This window comes from Scyliorhinus torazame, chromosome 9 (genome assembly GCF_047496885.1).
Source record: "Scyliorhinus torazame isolate Kashiwa2021f chromosome 9, sScyTor2.1, whole genome shotgun sequence".
Lineage (NCBI taxonomy): Eukaryota > Metazoa > Chordata > Chondrichthyes > Carcharhiniformes > Scyliorhinidae > Scyliorhinus > Scyliorhinus torazame.
Genome location: NC_092715.1, coordinates 150,888,486 through 150,911,020, shown reverse-complemented (window position 1 = coordinate 150,911,020; position 22,535 = coordinate 150,888,486). Strand labels below are relative to the sequence as shown.

General features: G+C 44.0%; 1 protein-coding gene across 2 annotated transcripts in view; it reads left to right on the top strand.

The window, feature by feature from the left end:
• LOC140429527 (guanine nucleotide-binding protein G(q) subunit alpha-like) overlaps positions 1-22,535 on the top strand; it is a 374,644-nt gene that overhangs the window by 187,293 nt on the left and 164,816 nt on the right. The window lies entirely within an intron of this gene.

Below are 22,535 nucleotides of genomic sequence, written 5' to 3'. Positions count from 1 at the left end.
TTCCCCAAACTCCCTGAGTGTCTGCATTATCTCAGGCATCCCCTCCACTGGGTCCGCAACATGCAGCAATAAATCATCTGCATACAAGGATACCCGGTGCTCTTCTCCTCCCCTGAGTACTCCCCTCCACTTCCTGGAGCCCCTCAGTGCTATAGCCAGGGGCTCAATCGCCAATGCAAACAGTAACGGAGACAGGGGACACCCCTGCCTCGTCCCTCTATGAAGACGGAAGTAGTCAGACCTCTGTCTGTTCGTGACCACACTTGCCACCGGGGCCCTGTACAGCAGCTGTACCCATCCGATATACCCTTCTCCAAAACCAAATCTCCTCACCACCTCCCACAGATAATCCCACTCCACTCTGTCGAATGCTTTCTCGGCGTCCATCGCCACCACTATCTCCGCCTCCCCCTCTGGTGGGGGCATCATCATTACCCCTAGCAACCTCCGTATGTTCGTGTTCAGCTGTCTCCCCTTAACGAACCCAGTTTGATCCTCGTAGACCACCCCGGGACACAGTCCTCTATCCTCGTCGCCATCACCTTAGCCAGGAGCTTAGCATCTACATTTAAAAGGGAAATGGGCCTGTAGGACCCACGCTGCAGCGGGTCTTTTTCCTTCTTCAAAAGGAGCGATATCGTTGTCTCCGACATAGTCGGGGGCAGCTGCCCCCTTTCCCTGGCCTCATTAAAGGTTCTCGTCAAAAGCGGGGCCAGTACGTCCATATACTTCCTATAAAATTCCACCGGGAATCCGTCCGGTCCCGGGGCCTTCCCCGCCTGCATGCTCCCAATCCCTTTTACCACCTCCTCCATCTCAATCTGTGCTCCCAGTCCCGCCCTCTCCTGCTCCTCCACCTTAGGGAATTCCAGCTGATCCAGGAAATGCATCATTCCCTCCTTCCCTTCCGGGGGCTGAGCCTTATATAACCTCTCATAAAATGCCTTGAACACCCCGTTCACTCTCTCCGCTCCCCGTTCCATCTCTCCCTCCTCATAAGTTAGCAACTTACGCAGCCGAGTGATGTCATAGATGGTGTAGCCATGGCATATATTCCCAAGTAGATGGTGTAGCCATGGGACCCCTTCTAGGTCCAGTGCTGACTAGCATTTTTGTTGGTTTGCATGAGAATGCAATTTTGATGGAATAACCCTAACTTTTTGTCCTGTACATCTTTCTGATTCTGATGGTAAATTAGGTCTGATGGTAAATGCTAAGTTGTTCTAAATCTCAGATGGGAAGCTTGAAACAACTGCCCTCAAGTATATTTTTTGCAATTTGGTATATGCAAGGAAAGGTTCAAAATCCAGAAAATGATATCTCCGACGTTTTGTGGTGATATTAAATAAAATTAATGTTTATTGAGAAATAAAATAAACAACCATAAAGTAAACCAGGAGTACACTTCACGAAGATGATGGTTATACACAATACCACAAATTTTAAACGGTTCCAAACAATCTTAATTTCCTTCAGAGGTAACTCTCCCCAAATCGTTCCACAACAAAAAATCTGTTTTAAAAAAATCTAGTCAGTTATCAGACCAGGCAGTTCCATCTCTTTGGGGTTGCTTTGGAGGTAAAATAAGCAGCTTGCTTTTCAAGACAGGCTTTCTTCACAGACACTGCTTGCATGGATTTTAAACAACCATTTTTGCTGTTGTTTGAGCCTAAAAAAGCTCTTTACATAGATTTAATCCTCTCAAATGCAGTTTTTCCCCCATTGATCTTCCTTCTTCTGACTTAACTTATTTAGAACCCATTCTTAATTACCTTCATTTCCTGATTGTAAAAGCAAAGTACACTCCGTTTATAAACCTTTCTTTACACCTTGCATCTCTTCCTATCACCTGAGGAAGGAGCTGTGCTCCGAAAGCTAGCGATTCGAAACAAACCTATTGGACTTTAACCTGGTGCTGTAAGACTTCTGACTGTGCTCACCCCAGTCCAATGCCCGCATTTCCACATCTTTGAATCCTTAACATCTTATTGAAATAATTTCATGTTCTGTCCCCCATTGTTACTAACTTGCCTTGGGCAAACATCTGTTTGCAGTGTTTCTAAGCTCCATCAACGGCACTAGTTCCTTTAACATAGCCACTCTGTCGCTACATTTAATTAACTTCTATTTCTCACAGTTAAAAAAAATATATAACTAGCAGAAAATATTCCAATTTCTTGGATTTCCCAGATATTTTCACGTCACCAATATTTTCCTGACAATAGATATCGTCAACTCTGGAGCTGAATGTAAGGATTTCCTTGCACACCTTAATACACACCATCGTGTGCTCATTTCCTTTCCTCAATGTGTTCGCTAATTATCATGAAAATCGCAAATGGGCAAAAGGCTGTCAATTTCAGACCTGGTCTACCTCAAATTCTCCTGGAAAGGCATATTATCTCAAAATTGAGTAACAAGTTCAGCAAGCCATTTCATGCTGTTACTATGCAGTGACTACATGAGTGATATTCTTCCTGCTATCAGCCCAAAACGATGTTCTGCCTATCACTGAAGAAAGGACGTAGTGGCGCTGGGGGGTGTGCAGAGGAGATTCACTAGATTAATCCCAGAGCTGAAGGGGTTGGATTACGAGGAGAGGTTGAGTAGACTGGGACTGTACTCGTTGGAATTTAGAAGGATGAGGGGGGGGATCTTATGGAAACATATAAAATTATGAAGGGAATAGATAGGATAGATGCGGGCAGGTTGTTTCCACTGGCGGGTGAAAGCAGAACTAGGGGGCATAGCCTCAAAATAAGGGGAGGTAGATTTAGGACTGAGCTTAGGAGGAACTTCTTCACCCAAAGGGTTGTGAGTCTATGGAATTCCTTGCCCAGTGAAGCAGTTGAGGCTCCTTCATTAACTGTTTTTAAGATAAAGATAGATAGTTTTTTGAAGAATAAAGGGATTAAGGGTTATGGTGTTCGGGCCGGAAAGTGGAGCTTAGTCCACAAAAGATCAGCCATGATCTCATTGAATGGCGGAGCAGGCTCGAGGGGCCAGATGGCCTACTCCTCCTAATTCTTATGTTCCTATGTTCACTCAATGAGCAACGTCATATATGAATTTCAGTGTCGCTGCAATGGCAGAACATATGTCCTGGCGATTGGCTAATCAAATTAAACAGCATGTATCTTTGGTTGTTTGTAATGGCAGAGTACAGATGGTATTCAACCTTGCAAAATCAAAAAAAATGTCCACTGTTGGATGCGATTCTGTGATTGGACAGTACTAGCTGATCAAATCTGAGTGTGGTAATAGCTATATGAACATCATTTTTAAGATAATCATTTGCGCTCCGTAATGTGACTCATGTATGCTTGTTAAAAGCGGCATTTATCCATACACAGGAATCTGTTCTCTATAAACAAAAAGAATATGTTTCCAGTATGAAAGTGAAGCCTGTCAAGCAAGACCTGGACAATATCCAGGCTTGGGCTGATAATTGACAAGTTACATTTGCGCCATACAAGTGCCAGGCAATGGCCGTCTCCTACAAGAGAGGATCTAACCACCGCCCCATGACATTCAGTGGCATTACCATCACTGAATCCCCCCACAATCAACATCCTGGGGTTACCATTAATCAGAAACTGAATTGGACTAGCCATATTAATACTGTGGCTACCAGGGGATCAAAGGCTAGGAATCCTGCGGCGAGTAACTCACCTCCTAACCCTCCCCAAAGCCTGTCCAACATCTACAAGGCGCAAGTCAAGAGTGTAACGGAATACTCTCCACTTGCCTGAATGAGTGCCGGTCCAACAACACTCGAGAAGCTCAACACCATCCAGGACAAAGCAGCCCGCTTGATTGCTCTCCCTTCCACAAACATTCAAACCCTCCACCACCGATTAACAGTGGCAGCCATGTGTACCATCTACAAAATACGCTGCAGTAACTCACCAAGGTTCCTTGGACAACACCTAACAACCCCACGACTACTACCACCTAGAAGGACAACAGCAGCAGATATCTGGGAACTCCACCACCTGGAGGTTCCCCTCCAAGTCACTCACCATCCTGACTTAGAAATATGTAGCCGTTCCTTCACTGTCGCTGGGGCAACATCCTGGAACTCCCTCCCTAACAACACAGTGGGTGTACCTACATCTCAAAGACTGCAGTGGTCAAGAAGGCAACTCACCACCATCTTCTGAAGGGCAACTACAGATGGGCAATAAATGCTGGCCTAACCAGCGACGCCCACATCCCGTAAATGAATATTTTTTTTTAAAATTTAAAATGGAATAACTACCTCTGTCCCCAGTTCTAGTGTCCCATGAGTTGAGATCCAGTAATCCCACATCAATCTTTGGAGCCACATATTCAGTTCTCTAATTTTATTGACTGTATGCCAATTTCTTGTGTCTCAAGTAATCTAGAATTTACCACCTTCATGGTTCTGCTTTCTTTTAGCCCATAGCTGCCCATACTCCATCAGAATCTCCATCTTATTCCCACCTATGGACTACAGCAGCTGGATCTTCTCTTTCCCACTTCAAATTCCTTTTTTAGTCCCAAAGGAATTCCTAACCCTGACACTGGGAAGGAAACACAGCCTTAATGACACATGTTCTTGGCTGCATTTATCCCACATTACTATTACAACATTTATTTTTATCTCCCGGACTTGAATGGTCTCCCCTGTACCATGGTGCTTTTTTCAGTTTGCTCACCTTCACTGCAATCCCTGCATTTGTTCACGTAGATCCTGGAAATGTCCCAGCATATTAGAAAACTGCAAATGTAATATACCATTAAAGAAAGGAGGGAACCAGAAAACTATAGGCCAATTAACCTAATATTGGAGGAAAATGCTAGAATCCATTATGAAGGAAGTAGTAACAGGACATATAAAAAATAATAAAACAGTCTAGCAACATGATTTTATGAAAGGATCATTGTGTTTGATAAATTTATTAGAGCTTTTTGAGGATGTACTAAGCAGGGTAGATTAAAATAAACATGTAGATATGGTATTTGGATTGCAAAAGACATTTGATAAAGTGCCACATAAAATGTTACTCTAAAAGATAAGAGCCCATGGCATTGGAGGCAATAGATTTACACGGATGAAGGATTCGCTAACTGAAAACAGAGTCAGGATAAATTGGGTCATTTTTAAATTGGCAAACTGTAACTAGTGGGGCGCACATGAATCAGTGCTGGGATCTTAACTATTTACAATCCATGCGAATGATTTTGCTGAAGGTAATGAGTGTATTAGACAATTTTGCTTAAAATGTGGAGAGAGATGGGAAAGCCAATTTTAAGGAGAACAAACGGGTCTGTAAAGGTTAGGTCTGTGGGCAAATGCTTCGCAGATGGATATCATGTGAGAAAATTAGAGATTACCCGCTTTGGGATTAGAAAAGCAGAATATTATTTAAATAGAGCAACTGCAGAATCTTACAGTCCAGAGGGATCTGGACGTCCTACACATGAAACACAAACTTCAGAATTCAAATACAGAAAGTATTAGGGTGCAGACTTGATGGGTCTAAGGGTCACTTCTGTACTGTATGACCATGACTGTGTTGTATCTGTCCAATTCAGATACTTCAACCAGCTCCTTAATTAAACTTTACCCAAATGTCTTTGTTTATGAGTAGAACAAAGTACGGAAAAGGATATAATGCAACTCTTTATTAAATACAGTTAACCCATAAATTACCCACTGTACATGCAAGAAACACCCATGATTTGACTATACTACCCGCAAAGGTGGTCTGTTAAGTTGTAGATTCGATCTCCGAGTCTCTCTGGTTCCTCTTTGCAATGGTGATTCTCGCTGGCTGTTGCTTGCTTGCTTCCTTCTGGTCTGGTCAGGGTCACCTCACACACCGGGTAGTCTTTGCTTGTCTTCTGCTCCTTCTGCCTCTTTTGCTAACTCTTTTGCTTCTTCTGCTTTTGCTTGCCCTGCTCCTGCTTCTTTTGCTTGCTGTGCTTGCTTTTTTGCTTCCACTTGCTCTGCTCCTTCTGCCTGCTCTTTTGCTGCTTCCGTTTGCTCTGCTCCTTCTGCCCCTGGTGTCTCTGAGATGCCTACTTTTATCCCCCCTCCACTCGCTTTTCCAGAAACTTCTCTTGCTTCCGGCTAATGAGGTTTCGGGACGGGATCCCAGCAACCAATGGTCTGGTTGATGACTTTTTGACAGGCCACCTGCCCCAGGTGTCCCATCTTTGGTGGTGTGGGCTGCACATGATCTGTTCCATATAAGGCAACAGTGGATACTCTCGGTGAAGGAAACTCTGGCTTGATCTGGGCTACGAACAACGGACTTTCACAGGGTGGTTAATACTTGGAATTCTCCACCACAGAGTTGGACGCTCGGTCATTGAATATATTCAAGGATGAGATAGACAAGTTGAGAGTTATGGGGAACAGGCAGGAGAGTGGAATTGAGGCCAAGATCAGATCAGCCAATCTTATTGAATGATGGGTGTGGCTCGAGGACCTTAATGGCCTACACCTGCTCCTATTTCTTATGTTCTTAATGTGAATATGAATGAATACCTCTTGAATCACTAAGTAAATCTGATGGTTGAAATAATAGACACTATATTGTTCTACAGTTAAAATGATAAAGTTATTGTTCAAACCATCAGTTCCGATTCGAAGGATGGCAACCAGAGACTAAAGAAATTCCCAAATTCCAACCTTTGCCTACTGTGAACAAGGAGTATTGTTTGAAATGGAAGAGAGCTATGAGGAAGGTCGATGGGTATATCAATATTACCAATTTTAATTCATGAGTGACTGAGGTGATTAATTGACTGCAATTTTTAAATCCAATTGACAGATATTTTCATACATGCAGAATCAGTAATAATCAACCTGCTGGAATGCCCTCTTCCAGTGTTGAGACGCAGGAGATTTCAGGCCTCCTTCAAACAGACCACAATTCAACAGAGACATCCAGGTTGTAGCAATATCAAAATTGCCGCTGAGTAACGATTCTACCAGCTGAGTAATATTTGTTCCATTTGTGTGCAAGTCTTAAACAATGGACAGAAATACAGGCTGTCAACTTAACATATCAATTAAACAACTTAGGAGGAATTTATTTGCCCAGAATGGTGAAAATGCAGAGCCAGCACTGTATGGGTGCTTGAAGTAGATGACATTGATGTGATCAAGCTGGATGAATGCATGCGGAAGATGGGAATAGAGCAAAAGTGGGACAAGGTAGGGAAAGTAATTGGGATTGGGAGATGGCTCATTTGCAGTAAAAATATTGGTATATGCCATGTGGGATGTAGGATAGGGTAACTAGAGAAACCAGATGAGGTGTCCTGGCAGTTTTCAAATGTCTGGGTTTTCAGCTTTGCTGAGGACCCTCCTCTTTACCCCATGTTTTATTAACTTGCATGTGGTTTGTTTTTTAGTGTTCTGATTGGCCGTTCTTTTAGAATACTCTGATCAATTGGGCGCCATGGTGGCGCAGTGGTTAGCACTGCTGCCTCATGGCACTGAGGACCCGGGTTCAATCTTGGCCCGGGGTCATTGTCCGTGTGGAGTTTTCACATTCTCCCCGTGTCTGCGTAGGTCTCACCCCCACAACCCAAAGATGTAGGGTAGGTGGATTGGCCACGTGAAATTGTCCCTTAATTGGAAAAAATGAATTGGGCATTTTAAATTTGTATTAAAAAAATACTCTGATCAACTGGATTCCATGGAGGAGGCCAGCGGAGGAAACCAGGACTCTGGAGGGGTATGGGGGAGAGCAGGAGACCAGTGGCCATGGGGAGAGTGGAAAGGTTGGGTTGGGGGGAGGTGGGGTCGACGCAGACGTGGGAGAACAGAATGCCAGTTCCAGCAGGGCACAGTGGGAGGACAGCGGGGGAGAGCTATGCAGATGTGAATTTGCTCAAAGGTTGGTGCTAATGTATTGGCAAACTTACTTACAAGGCCAAAAGAATAGCTGTGCAAGGAGTGAAAATGTCACACTGATGTAACACAGGTGCCCTTTATAGTCTAGAATGTATTGGTGGTTGAGAACTTGTTCTCCATTTAACTTTGACTGCATCCAACCTTTGCCAACAGTTCAGTTGGTGTACATCAGAAATAATACATTCTGCGAGACACACCAGGAGATTTTGACCAAATAAAAGGTTATAAAAATGCAAATACCTGTAAAAATATGGGACAGAAATAACACTTCTCCCCAATGTGCAGTGGGGTTAAAAGCAAGGTAGCAGTCACAGGAATAGTGTATTAGAAATTAATATTCTTCAACTTTCTATTGCCCAATGTTGCAACCAGGATATATCTTTAAAGCATCAAAGCAATATTACCAATTGGGCGAGCTCCTGAGGAAAATTTTAATGTAGATCTTTTGGTTGTTCCTGAGTACGTCAAATTTCATTTTTATTATGTAATTCTGGAATTTACTTTATTGTGCAAATTAAAGAAGCTGCCAGTATACTTGACATTCCCATTATGTTGCGTTGGTCACTTAAGAGTTGGACATTCAGTGAATCGTAGCCTTTTCTGTTCAGGTAATTGAATGGATTAATTGATGGCTACATGCGTGGCATTTATAACCGACTGGACCCTGGTGAAGCTGACCATTTAGCGCAACTGCCAATTCTCTCATTCTCCTACTGGTGGGATATGGCAAACTCAGTAATGAGTGTATTGATGCCAAAACTAGTGGATTCATGGGCACCATACTGACTTTACCTTTACTTCACCCTGAACAGTGATTTTTGTAAAGGCCAGTGTGTGAGAGCGGGAGACCAGAGGGTGCTGCACTGATTTATAGGAGTTACTGGAGGCAATTTACAGGAAGTCATGGGTATAATTTACCCCCAAGACCATCTGAGAGCCAGGAGGGAATCAGCCACTGGATGATGACAGATGATAGCAGTGTCCGCCAGCTGCAAGCTTCACTTGAAGAGATTGTTGGATGGTGCCCACTACCAACCAGCACTGAGGAAGGCGACAGACGAGTTTGGTTAAGTCATAGCACGTTCAACCAAAGTTTTAATTGAAAGATTATAGGCGGGATTCTCTCGGATCAGCGAGGTGGTCTGACACCGACGTAAAAAACGGCGCGAACCACTCCGGCGTTGGGCCGACCAGAAGTTGCGGAATTCTCCACACTTCCAGTCGGCACCTAAGGGACTGCGCGAGTTAGCGCATGTGCAGAACCGCTGGCGCGCTTCGGCGCATGGCAGACCAGCCGGCGTATTCTGGCGCATGCGCAGCGGGGTATCATCTCCGCGCTGGCCATGGCGGAGCCCTACAGGGGTCGGTGGGAAGCAAGAAATGCCCCCAAGGTATAGGCCCGCCCGCAGATCGATGGGCCCGATCGTGGGCCTGGCCACCATGCCCCCCCAGGGCCGGATCCCCCCACGGACCGCACCAGCCAGCCTACCAGCCAGGTCCCGCCATGTCCAATCCACGCCGGCGGGACTGGCCAGAAACTGACGGCTGCTCGGCCCATCAGGGCCCGGAGAATTACATAATAACTAGGAACAGGAGGAGGCCATCTGGCCCCTCGAGCCTGCTCCGCCATTTAATGAGATCATGGCTGACCTTTGTGGACTCAGCTCCACTCTCCAGCCCGTACACCATATCCCTGAATCCCTATAAGAACTAGAATTGCCAGGGGGGCCGCTGCCAATGGCCCCCGACTGGCATGGCGTGATCCCCGCCCGAAAACCGGCGCCGGAGATTACGGAAGCCGGCGTTGGAGCTGCGGGCCGGGATTCTCCAACCCGGCGGGGGGTTGGAGAATCCCGCTTTATGTGCTTTCCTGCTTGGGTCTCTGAGTGCAAATTAAATCTCCCATGCTTGAGGTACATTTGTAAGTTTAAAATCTAGTTTCTGGCTGAAAATCTCTTTTGCTGGAACCCAATATGCAAATGAAAATAAATGAGGCTTTTACATGGAGAATGGTATTAGCATTGTGCATTGCACAGTAACCATTGAGTGGAATAATGGATTCTATCTGGGAGCTTGTGACAAACCAAGCCTTGGTTCAGTTCCTTTAAGAAAATGAGGCAGGAATGTCATGAGACAGAAGTCTGTGTTTCATAATTGCTACCTTCAATAATTGGGTGTCATCATTGGGATGCCAACTCTAGCTGGATGTATTTTGGGAGATTGTCATTTATATAAATAACATAAATGACTATGTGGGGGTTAAGTATGGGAAGTTTAGGGAGCCTTGGATAACAAGGGACATTGTGAACCTCGTCAAAAAGAAAAAGGAGGCTTTTGTGCGGTCTGGAAGGGGGAGGACAGTCAAAGCCCTTCAGTATAAAAAAAATAGGAAGGTATTCAACCACCTGTCCAGGCTCATCCCCCAATACCAGGTCCAGTACTGCCCATTCTCTAGTTGGACTATCCACATATTGCATCAAGAAGCCTTCCTGGATGCACCTTACAAACTCTGCCCCATCCAAGTCCCTAGCACGAAGTGAGTCCCAGTCAATGTAGGGGAGGTTAAAATCCCCTATCTCAACAACCCTGTTACTTCTGCACCTATCCAAAATCTCTCTACCTATCAGCCTATCTTTCGCTGGCAGTTGGGGAGCCTGTAATAAATGCCCAACATTGTGATTGCCCCCTTCCTGTTCCTGAGCTCTACCCAGATTACCTAATTGTATGAGCACTCCGAGGTGTCCTCCCGCAGTACGGCTATGATGCTACTCCCCACTCCTTTTACATCCCCCTTTCTTTCCTGAACCATCTATATCTTCCAACATTCATATGCCAATCCTGCCCTTCCTTTAATCATGTTTCTGTCATAGCCAAAACACCAGAGTTCCAAGTACTAATCAGTGCTCTAAATTAATCTGCCTTACCTGCTATACTTCTGGCATTGAAACAAATACACTTCAGACCACTGCGTTTGAGCAGACAGGGTGATGTTATTGTTCTCATATTTTTGTTCTCTATTTCTCCGTCATTATTGCACCTTCCAAGCTAACGCTCTGGTCCCCGCCCCCCTGCCATCCTAATTGAAGTCCTCCCGAGTGACTAGCCAACCTCCCAGCTAGGATATTGGTGCCCCTCCAGTTCAGATGCAACCCGTCCTTCTTGTACAGGTCCCACCTGCCCCGGATGAGATGAAATGAAAATGAAATGAAAATCGCTGATTGTCACAAGTAGGCTTCAAATGAAGTTACTGTGAAAAGCCCCTAGTCGCCACATTCCGGTGCCTGTTTGGGGAGGCTGGTACGGGAATTGAACCGTGCTGCTGGCCTGCCTTGGTCTGCTTTAAAAGCCAGCTCTTGAGCCCTGTACTAAACCAGATCTCAATGATCCAGAAATCTGGAACCTTCCCTCCTACACCGCCAATTTAGCCACGTGTTTAGCTACTCTACCCTCCTATTTCTAGCCTCACTGGCACGTGGCACAGGGAGTAATCCTAAGATTACAACCCTAGAAGTCCTGTTTTTTAACTTACTGCCTAACCCCCTGAACTGTTTCTGCAGGACCTCATCGCTCTTCCTGCTTATGTCGTTAGTACCTATGTGTACTACAACCTCTGGCTGTTCACCCTCCCCCATCAGGATGTCCTGTGTTCGTTCAGAGACATCCTTGGCCCTGGCACTAGAAGGCAACATACCATGCTGGAGTCTCTTTCACGTCCACCGAATCGCCTATCTGCCCCTTACTATAGAGTCCCCTATAACTAACGCTCTTCTGCACTTTGCCCTCCCCTGCTGAGCAACAGCCAGTTGTGCTGCCACTGTTCTGGCTACTGTTGTGTTCCCCTGATAGGCTATCCCCTCCCAACAGTATCCAAAATGGAAAGAGTAATTTAACAAAGAAGTATACTATGAAGGGCCTGACACTGGGAAGTTCTGAAGATCAAAGGAACCTTGGCGTGTTTGTCCATAGATCTCTGAAGGCAGAAGGGCAGGTTAATAGGGTGGTGAAAATGGCATGTATCATCTTTATTGTCACAAGTAGGCTTACACTGCATTGAAGTTACTGTGAAAAGCCCCTGTCGCCATTCCAGCACCTGTTCGGGTACATGGAGCGAGAATTCAGAATGTCCAATTTACCTAACAAGCATGTCTTTCAGGACTTGTAGAAGGAAACCGGAGAAAACCCACGCAGACACAGAGAACATGCAGACTCCACATAGACAGTGACCCAAGCCTGGAATCGAACCGTGAGCTGTGAAGCAGCAGTGCTACCTACTGTGCTACTTGGGAACTCGTTTTTATAAATCGGGCCATAGATTGCAAAAGCAGGGAGGTCATGATGGAGCTGTATAGAACTTTGGTGAGGCCACAGCTGGATACTGTGTGCAATTCTGGTCGCCAAATTATAGGAAGTATGTAATTGTACTGGAAGGGGTGCAGCGAAGATTTGCCAGAATGTTGCCTGGGTTGGAACATATTAAGTTATAAAAAGAGGTTGGATAGGCTTGGGTTGTTTTCTCTGGAGCAGAGAAGACTGAGGGGTGGCATGATTGAGATATACAAGATTTTGAGGGGCATGGACAGGGTGGATGGAGAGCAGCTTGTTCCCCTTAATTGGAAGGTCAGTTGTAAGGGGTGGGAGGTGTAGGGGGGATTTGACGAAAAACGTTTTTATCCAGAGAGTGTCACGGTCTGGAATGCACTGCCTCAGAGGGTGATAGAGGCTGGATGCCTCACATCCTTTAAAATGTACCTGGGGAGGGCTGGCACTGCTGAACTTTAGGAACTACTACTGGGCGGCAAATATAGCCATGATTAGGAAGTGGGTAGTGGGGCAGGAATCAGTGTAGGAGTGGGTGGAGGCGGCCTCATGTAAGGGCATGTTAAGTAATGGGTTAAGAGATGCATTAAGAGACGTTGCAATTAGTTGTCTCATTTAGTTTAAGTATCCAATGATTGACACTGATATGTAAAGGGGCTTCAGGTGGCCTTTGTGTCAGGTGGTGTTAAGAGTTTTGTGCAGAGGCTTTGGAAGTGAAATAAATGGTGTTTGATGAAAAGGAACAGGACTTTTGACTCTTCATACAACGGTAACTAAAACGTATAACAATGGTAGCAGAGAATGGTTGCTGTGCAAATGTGAAGGGTTGAAAGATACAACTTTTCCTGATCAAACCAAGGAGTGAGTGAGAGAAGGAAAAAAAAAGATACATGGCTGAACCCAGGATAAAGATGGCTGGATATGACTATCCTCCCTTATTTTATGAAAGGGAATCGTACGACCAATGGAGAAGTGCAGTAGTTATGTGGACTAGGGTAACTGCCTTGGGAAAGAGAAAACAAGGTATGGCATTGGCTCTTTCTCTACCTTATGGCAGTAAAATCCGAAACAAAGTGCTTTCTGAGCTGGAATTGGAAGAGTTAGACTCAGAAGGAGGTCTGGAGACTTCATTATATTATATGGATAAGATTTATAAGAAAGATGACTTGTTAAGTGCGTATGAAGCATGGTCGGATTTTGATAAGTTCCGGAAAATGGAGGATATCTCCATGGAAGACTATATAATGGAATTTGGCAGACTATATAAAAGGCTGCAGAAACACAATCTGGAATTTCCACAGTCTGTGTTGGCCTTTAAATTACTTGACTGTGCTAGAGTGAGCAACATGGATAGGCTCCTGGTTTTGACAGGAGTTCAGTTTACGGATGAGGATACCATATTCGATCAGGTGACAAAAACTTTAAAGAAGTTTCTGGGGAAACATTCGATTCCGATTGCTCTGATGACCCAAATAGGTCAGTCTGCTATAAAGCAGAATATGGAAGATACACTACTAACAGGATGGCGAAATTGTACGGCTACTACCAGGGCCCAAGACTATAGAAGGAGATCGAGACAAGGAAATTATGAAGACAGAAACCCAGTTAGAACTTGCAGTAGGAAGATGAACCCCAGAAATGCACGGGGCATGATAAATCGATGTTTTCGATGTGACTCTCAATACCATTGTCTTCAACTGTCCAAAACGTTATGATAGAGTGTTTGAAGCGACACATGACACGGAAGAGTCAGAAGGGGAAAAAGATGGTGTTCAGAGAGAAGACATTGTCCTATTAACAAGCAGTTGTACACCGGTAATGAGGGTGTTGGTTGCAGAATCCTTCAATTGTGCTGTATTGGACAGTGACTGCACATCTACTGTGTGTGTAATTGACTGGTTAAAATGTTACCTAGACTCCTTGAATGCTGAAAGTCGTAACAAGGTTAAGGAATTTGAAAGTTCCACAAGTTTCAGGTTTGGGGATGATACTCTGAAGTCGCTGAAAAGAGTGGTGATCCCTTGCAATATTGCCGGAATGAATAATTTCATTAGCACGGATGTTGTATCAAGTGAGATACCTTTGCTTCTGAGCAGACTGTCGATGAAGAAAGCACACACAAAACTGGATATGGATACGGCAACAGTTTTTGGAAAGACGGTGGACTTACAATTTACACAGTGGGGACACTATTGTATTCCATTACTGAAAAATAATATTTCAAGTAGAGTGGTTAAGGATGTGTTAATGGCAGTTGAAAATGGGACTTTCGCTGATAAAAAGCTTGTTGTATTAAAACTGCGTAGGCAATTTGCACATCCGTCTCCTCGGAGGCTGGAAAATTGATTAAAGGATGCAGGGGTAAGGGATGAAGACTATACTAAACTGATTGAACAGGTTAGTGATTGCTGTGAAGTTTGTAGGAAGTACAGAAGGACACCAGCACGACCGATAGTAACCCTACCTTCGGCCAGGGATTTTAACAACATTGTGGCTGTGGACCTTAAGATCTGGGATAAGGCCATTTTTCTGAAATTACAACTACCAAAAGTTGGTACAAAGGTGACATACTTGCCTGAAGGGTCTAGTCAATGGAAGGATGCAATTGTTATTAGAGCAGGGAAGGCCACTGGAAAGTATAAACATTGGTTGAACGTACAGCATTCAGGGGAGGGAGTTAAGACAATGGATTGGGAACACGAAGTTCAAAAATGGAGGTCACAGGAACGCAGTGCCAGTTCAGATAGTACATCGGTCAGTGAACAGGTCCGCAGGAAAAGGTCGAGAATTTTGAAAGGACATCCCACAGCAGATCGGAAAGATCAAGCAGTAGCAGTATAGAACAAGTTACCAGGTGGGAGAGGGGACGTAGTTTATCAAGGTCTTTATGAAGGTCTCGGAACATGAGTAAGACTACGAATACTAATAGGAGTAAAAGCCCACGTGCATGTGAGATTTTGGTGGCTTCCAATAAATTATATGTAAAGTTATCAAAGATGCTAAACAGCAAGAACTGCATAGTTGGAGTGAATTTGGGGTATACACGGAAGTACCGGACAGGGGACAAAGAGCTCTGTCCCACAGATGGATTTGCACGGAAAAGGTTCTTCCGGATGGAACTTATAAGGCAAAGGCCAGGCTTGTGGCAAGGCGATTTGAAGAAAGCTTAGAAGATCAGGATTTAAGGGTAGATTCACCTACAGCAGGAAAGGTTAATTTTAAAGATCTTCTTTTAGCCACAAAGGCATGGGAATGCAAATCTATAGATATGAAAGCTGCCTTTTTGCAGGGGCATCAGCTCCAGGGAGACATTTTTCTCCGTCCTCCAAAAGAAGCAGCTAACACAGAAGAGGTATTCTGGAAGTTGAACAAATGTGTATGTGGTTTAAATGTTGCATCTAGAGTCTGGTATTTTTCAGTAAGGTCAGTTTTGTTAAAGTTAGGCTGTTACCAGTTGAAAGTAGATCCGGTAATGTTTTACTGGCACTATAAAGGGAACCTTTCTGGCATCTTTATGATGCATGTCAAATAATTTTTGTGGGGTGGGACTAGTGATTTTGAAGCTTTTGTAATCTCTGGTTTGAGGAAAGAATTCAGGGTCGGAAGTCAGGCTTCCGATGCATTTAAATATATTGGACTGGAAATTGGACAGACTAAGTTAGGGGCAACTTTACGTCAGCAATCTTATTTGGAAAGCATCAGCCCAATAGCAATTAGTCATGGCCGGGTTTTCACAAAAAGATGCATGGTTTCAAAGATGGAAAAAGAGCAACTGCAAAGTTTAATTGGGCAACTGAATTGGTTAGGTAGACAGACTAGACTGGACGTGAGTTTTGATGTCTTAGAGTTGAGCACAAAAATGAATGATCCCAAAGTGGAAGACATAATAAGAGCAAATACAGCGTTTGGCCAAACTAAAAATGCAGGAGTGTGTTTTGAGGTTCCCGGTTTTAGGTGACCTTAGGCACTTGAAATTCATAGTTTATAGTGATGCGTCCTATGCAAATCAAGCACAGGAGGTTTTATAATTTTCCTCTTGGGGAACAATGATAAATATCCTCTTGTGTGGGAAACAAAGAAAATAAGGAAAGTGATCGAAAGCACTTTGGCTGCTGAGACGTTAAGCTTTGTAGAGGTGGTGGATGTGGCCTTTTATATATCTCCGATATTGACAGAAATTTAACTTTTGGATATTGTTAATGAAGGGTACCTGTTTCTGTGATTTTTTAAAAAAAAATTTCCCCCCCCAAAAAAAAATTTGGGGAAAAAAAGAAGGGGGGAAATTGCATGTGTGTTTTTGAGTTTCTTTAAATTTTGTTTTCACCTAATTATTATTTTCTCCAAGGAAGGGGAGACTGTTAAGTAATGGGTTAAGAGTTAAGTAATGCATTAAGAGACATTGCAATTAGTTGTCTCATTTAGTTTAAGTATCCAATGATTGACACTGATATGTAAAGGGGCTTCAGGTGGCCCGTGTCAGGTGGTATGTTGTTAAGAGTTTTGTGCAGAGGCTGTGGAAGTGAAATAAACGGTGTTTGGTGAAAAAGGACAGGACTTTGACTCATACAACGGTCACTTAAACGTATAACAGGGCACAAGTATGGGGGCATTGGTAACGGCTCCTCTGCCGTTCTTGCCGGCCTGACGCTCCACAAGCTGTTGCTGATTTTCTCCTTGGTTCAATTGCTCTGTTTTATTACCTTTGCTCTCGAGTCGCCAGTTATCCTTATGATACTGCCACGAGGTTCAAGTCCGAGTAATGATCAATAACCCAGTACACCGATTAGTAAGATTTAAATCAAAGCACATTTATTATACACAGTAATCACTACTCATGTACAAATTCTACGTCTAAGCTACTTCTATAACAAACAGGCCTGTACTTAACTGAGGACAGGCCCACCAGGTCAGGGGAACAAATGGCCTTTCGTTTGGGTTCTGAGTCTGCGGGATTCGAAGTTGGTACGGATTGGTAGCTAGGAGCGCCTATCCCGTAGCGAGCGTTGAATTAAGACTTGCTTCAGTCGATGATCACTGCACCGGTCACGGTCAATGTTGGTTCGTGTTGCTGGGTGACCCGGGCATGAAGAAGAGGGTGAAAGGGAGCTGCTGAAGAGAGCGATTTGAACTTGGGGTTTAGCTCTTATAGTCCCCAGGGGCTTCCTGCCTTTCGGGGTGGACCCTGTACCTGGTCCCAAGTGATTGGACTTTGTCCCAATCGCTTGGTTCGATTTTCTCCAATACTGGAGCAGTTCCCTGATCGATGGGCGGTCTTGAGGTGCTCGTTCACTTCCTTTGTGTTGGCTCCTGCTGGCGCCGAGGAGTCTGGCTTTGCTTTGTGTGTCCAAAATGTTACTTATTGTTCCTCGGGATTGCTCATCAGTATGCAGATGACCGTTACTTTGTTATGCTGATGGTTGCTGGTATCGATGTTGTCTGGCCTTTGCAGAGGTAAATACACAGCAATCCTGCAGCTGCTGGTGTCTGTCTATGTTGGCTGACTTTCCCATCAGCCTTTGCCGTTCGCCATTTTAAATCGGGAGTTGGCCAATTTAGGTGGCTACAAAGCCCAGTGGTAGTGTCGGCCCTGAGAGTTTGGGAGCAGTGGTGGAAGCATATGGGAGAGGAGGGAGCATCAGTGCGGGCTCCAATTTGTGCTAATCACCGGTTTGTACCGAGGAGGATGGATGGGGCGTTTCGGAGGTGGCAGAGAGCAGGGATTGAGAGGCTGGGAGACCTGTTCATTGATGGAAGCTTTCCCTGTTTGGAAGGTCTGGAAGTGGAGTTTGAATTTCCAGGAGGGAATGGATTTAGGTATCTGCAGGTAAGGGTTTTTGAGTGGAGGCAGGTTTTGACCTGTCCGCTTCTACCGCCACAAGGGATACAGGACAAGATAGTTTCGAAAACGGGGATGGGGAAGGGGAAGGTATCAGAAATCTGTAAAGGACCTTTGGAGTGGGAGGAAACCCAGGTAGGTGAGATAAAGCGTAAATGGGAAGGTGAGTTGGGAAAGGAGTTGGAGGCGGGTTGTGGGAGGATACCCTGAGCAGAGTCAACGCGTCCTCATCATGTGCCAGGCTCAGACTGATACAATTCAAGCTGGTTCACCGGGCACACATGACAGTGGCCTGGTATGAGCAGGTTTTTTGGGGTGGAGGACAGGTGTGTGAGGTGTGCAGGTGGGCCCGCAAATCATGTCCACATGCTTTGGGCATACCCGAAGCTCAGGGGATTCTGGCAGGGATTTGCGGATGTCATGTCCACGGTACTAAAAACGTGGGTAACGTCGAGTCCAGAGGTGGCGGTTTTTGAAGTGTCGATAGACCCGTTGTCCAGGGGGCGAAAGAGGCTGACGCTTTGGCCTTTGCCTCCTTGGTAGCTTGGAGACGGATCTTACTAGCGTTGAGAGACTAGAAGCCCCCAAAATCAGAGGTATGGGTTAGCGACATGGCTGGGTTTCTCAGGCTTGAGAAGATTAAGTTCGCCCTGAGAGGATCAATGTTAGAGTTCGTTCAGAGGTGGCAGCTCTTCATCAACTTCTTCGGGGAAAGGTAAACTGTTATCAGATTCAATAAAGGGGGGGGGTTAGGGAGTAAGGGGGATAGGGGGAGTTGGGCTATTTTCGTCTAGCTTAGATGGGAACAGTGGGAGATGAAGGGGTGTGTGTTAAGGGCCAGGGTTTAGAGAACCCCAAAGTGTATCATAGAGTTCACCTGACCCACGACCTTTATTAGATTGCGGTATGGGGAGCACACGGCTCACTCTACAGGTACGGTACAGCAGACATGGACCAGTTGTTTTTTAAAACAAAGCCATGTTTATTCTATGAACTCAAGTTAACCTTTTTAAAACAAACAGTGAATATCTTAGCAACCAGTAAATCAAATACACCCCCCAAGAATACAACACTAAGTAATCTGTATGCCGTCCTTTTAACATCCAAAAAACTTAACAAACCTTCAAACAGGAGCACATTAGGGTTTACATTCAAAACTGAAAACATTTATAATTCTTCTGAGTTCACCAAATGATCCATAGATAGTCTTTTGATGGCAGAGATCAACAGTAGTGCAGCTCACTTTTAACTTCAGATTCAGCTCACTGAAAAACATGAGACACACCCAAGCTCTTTCTCAAACTGAAACTAAAAAGCAGAAGTGGAGCTCAGCTCCACCACACTCTGACATCACTCCAGTAACGTGAGCAGCTCCATTTCTTGAAGGTAAATTTCTTAAACACCCATTTCTTAAAGTGTACTCTCACATGACATGTGTTACACACCGAATTGTGTTTACATTTGTATCTTTTGTTGTTATAAAACCATAAATGCCTTAATAAAATGTTTTTTTTAAATAAAAGGGTATTTTGTTGGCTGTGAAGAACTTTGGATAACTGAAGGATGCAAAAGATACTCTATAAATGTAATTTAATAAATTTGTTTCCTTCTTATTCTCCATCTTACAATTTTCCTCCTTTTTCTTTTCCCCTGCCCCTTTTCTTTTTTTTTCCCCCTGCCCTTTTTCGTTCCTTCATCCTTGTTCCTTCCATGATCCTTTTTCCTATTTTCCTCCTTCCTTCTTTTAAAGTTGAAGACTGGGATACAGGAAAACCAAACTGTTTTTTATGATTGATCAAAGTTTATAAGTTGACATGCTTGCCATAATTGCACCCATGCCATCAACAAATGTTTACAAGCAGGACAAAATAAGCTTGGTCATTTAATGGGGACTCGAAGTGCGAGACATCCCAATAATGATTCTCAAGGCTACTTTATTCAGCATGCCCTAAATGCCACCTACCTACTTTTCAGTCAATTTCTTATTCATTCTAGGTTTTTCTTTCAGCTCCTACTGCTGTAAGTTCAAGCAGCAGGTTTTCGTACGGAAGATTTCCAAGGTTCTTGGAAGTTCACTTATATCATATCATACATCATATCATGTATGGTCTTTTCTAATTCATTTGAGGTGTCATTCAAAGCTTTACCCCCTTACTATTATAACACTGAAAGAATTTTGTGCTGTTATATTTGGCATCTGTACTCTTGCATTTCTCCCTCGAATCTGGGTAGTCTTATTTTACTCCCTTATTTCACAGTTGATTGCTCTGTAGATCCATTTACTATTTCACTCAATATATGTATTTGTTATGGATGCGTAGTAATGTGTTTAGACAGACCTTACTTGACGTCTCACAATCATTATACGGTTACCTTATTTTAGTTTTTTTTAAGGAATTATGTGGGATAGTTAAGTGCCACCAAATATTGTTCATGCTCTTATGGTACATATGCATTTTTTAAATGAACTACGGTTTGAGTTTTATATAATTAAAGGACTGAAGTTAACAGCATTTAGGAGACATGGATTATGCACATAATATAAAAGCAAAATATTGCAGATGCTGGTAATCTGAAATAAAAACCGAAAGTGTTGGGAAAACCCAGCATCTCTGGCCGCAGCTGTGGAGACAGCAACAAATTTAACGATTTGAGTTCAGTCTGGGTCTTCTCGGAACAGATTATGCGGAATAAGGAAAGGTTGTAAACTATTGCTGTGAAGGAATATCTAATAGTTCTGGTCTATTCAGTGGGGTTGATTGGGATTCAGTGTTCATTTAAAAAAAAAATGTATGCTTTTAAAGGATGTGGGCGTCGTCAGCATTTATTGCCTATCCCTAATGCCCTCAAGAAGGTGACGGTGGGCCGCTTTCTAGAACTGGTGCAGTCCATTGATGTACATCCACAGTGCTGTTACAAAGGGAGTTCCAGGATTTTGACCCAGCGTAAGTGAGGCAATGGTGATGTAGTTCCATGTCAGGATGGTGTGTGGCTTGGAGGGGAACTTGCAGGTAGTGATGTGCCCATACATCTGCCACCCTTGTCCTTCTAGGCGTGGAAGATGCAGTCGAAGGAACCTTGATGAGTTCCTACAATGCAACCTGTAGATGGTGCATGCTGTTGCCACTGGGTATTAGTGGTGGAGGGAGTCAATCTCTGAGGTGGTGGTAATTTGCCAATCCAATGGGCTGCTTTGACCTGGATCTGTCCAGCTTCTCGAGTGTTGTCGGAGCTGCACTCATCCAGGCAAGTGGATGACTCGTACCCTGACTTGGGACTTGATGATGACAGACAGTATTTGGGGAGTCAGGTGGTGAGGTACCCAGCTCAGAATTCCCAGCTTCTTTTGTAACCACTGTATTTATACGGCTGGTCCAGTTCAGATACTGGACAACGGTAAACCCCAGAATGCTGATCGGGGATTCAGCAATGATAATGCCATTGAATGTCAAGGGAAGATGGTCAGATTCTCTCCTGTTGGAGATGGTCATTGCCTGGGTCTTGAGTGATGCAATTATACTTGTTACTTCTCAGCCCATGCATGAATGTTGTTGATGGTTCTTTCTCTATTCTACTTTAAAACTTCATTTATAATCAGGTGAGGAGATGTGGAATAGTTCCCTTCTATTCCCACTCCTTGTTTGACTGCAACAGGTTTTTAAAAAAGATATGCTTGTCAATACATTGAGCATTTAACTCTTTGTTCTGTGACTGTAAAAGGCACATGCTGGCAGGTTTCCATGAATTTTTAAGAAAATAGGATTATATTTATTGTACTTAACCTGGTCTAAGTAAAAGTAGTAAACTTTCCAACTTTCATGCTTTCAAATTAACGCGAACAAAAAAATAACAAGAGTGGGAGGATAGATTAACTGATATGTTAAAGTTCAATAAAGGTTAACGCTTATCGGTTAATAACTTTGTCAGATCCAGGCTGAGTTCAATGGTCCCTCTGGTTTAGGCATGGAGGCATTTTAAAGGTGAGACAGATGATTTATCTGTTCGCTGGAGACCGTAGCTAATGCATTGCGTTCTTTAAAATTTCTGCCTGCAACACAGGGATAATTAAATGGTAGACATGGTTCAAGCTTACAAATGAGAAGAGAGATAGGATCACTTGGATCCTCTCATCCCCTGTCTCTATTTTGCTGTTGGTTTCTAGACTGACTTGTTTCTCCCTGGTTCTTAGAGTAATAAGATTTGTTTTCTAAATTTCTGTTTTGATCAGGTGACCACATGATCAGTACTTCCATTGTCCACATCAATGATTCGAGGTTCGAAGCCATTGCTACATGATGGGGAATGAATGGTGGATGTTCACACCTACTTATAATGAATAGGTTTCACTGCAGTTCTTTTCATTAAGTATTGAGCTCGGAGACACAGAGTCTGGAGTCTGTGCATTTTGAGTTTTGACAAACACAGAAAAAAGGAGGTGTGAATTCCACGCAGGGTTTAATTGCAACATGACATTCGAGGGAGGAT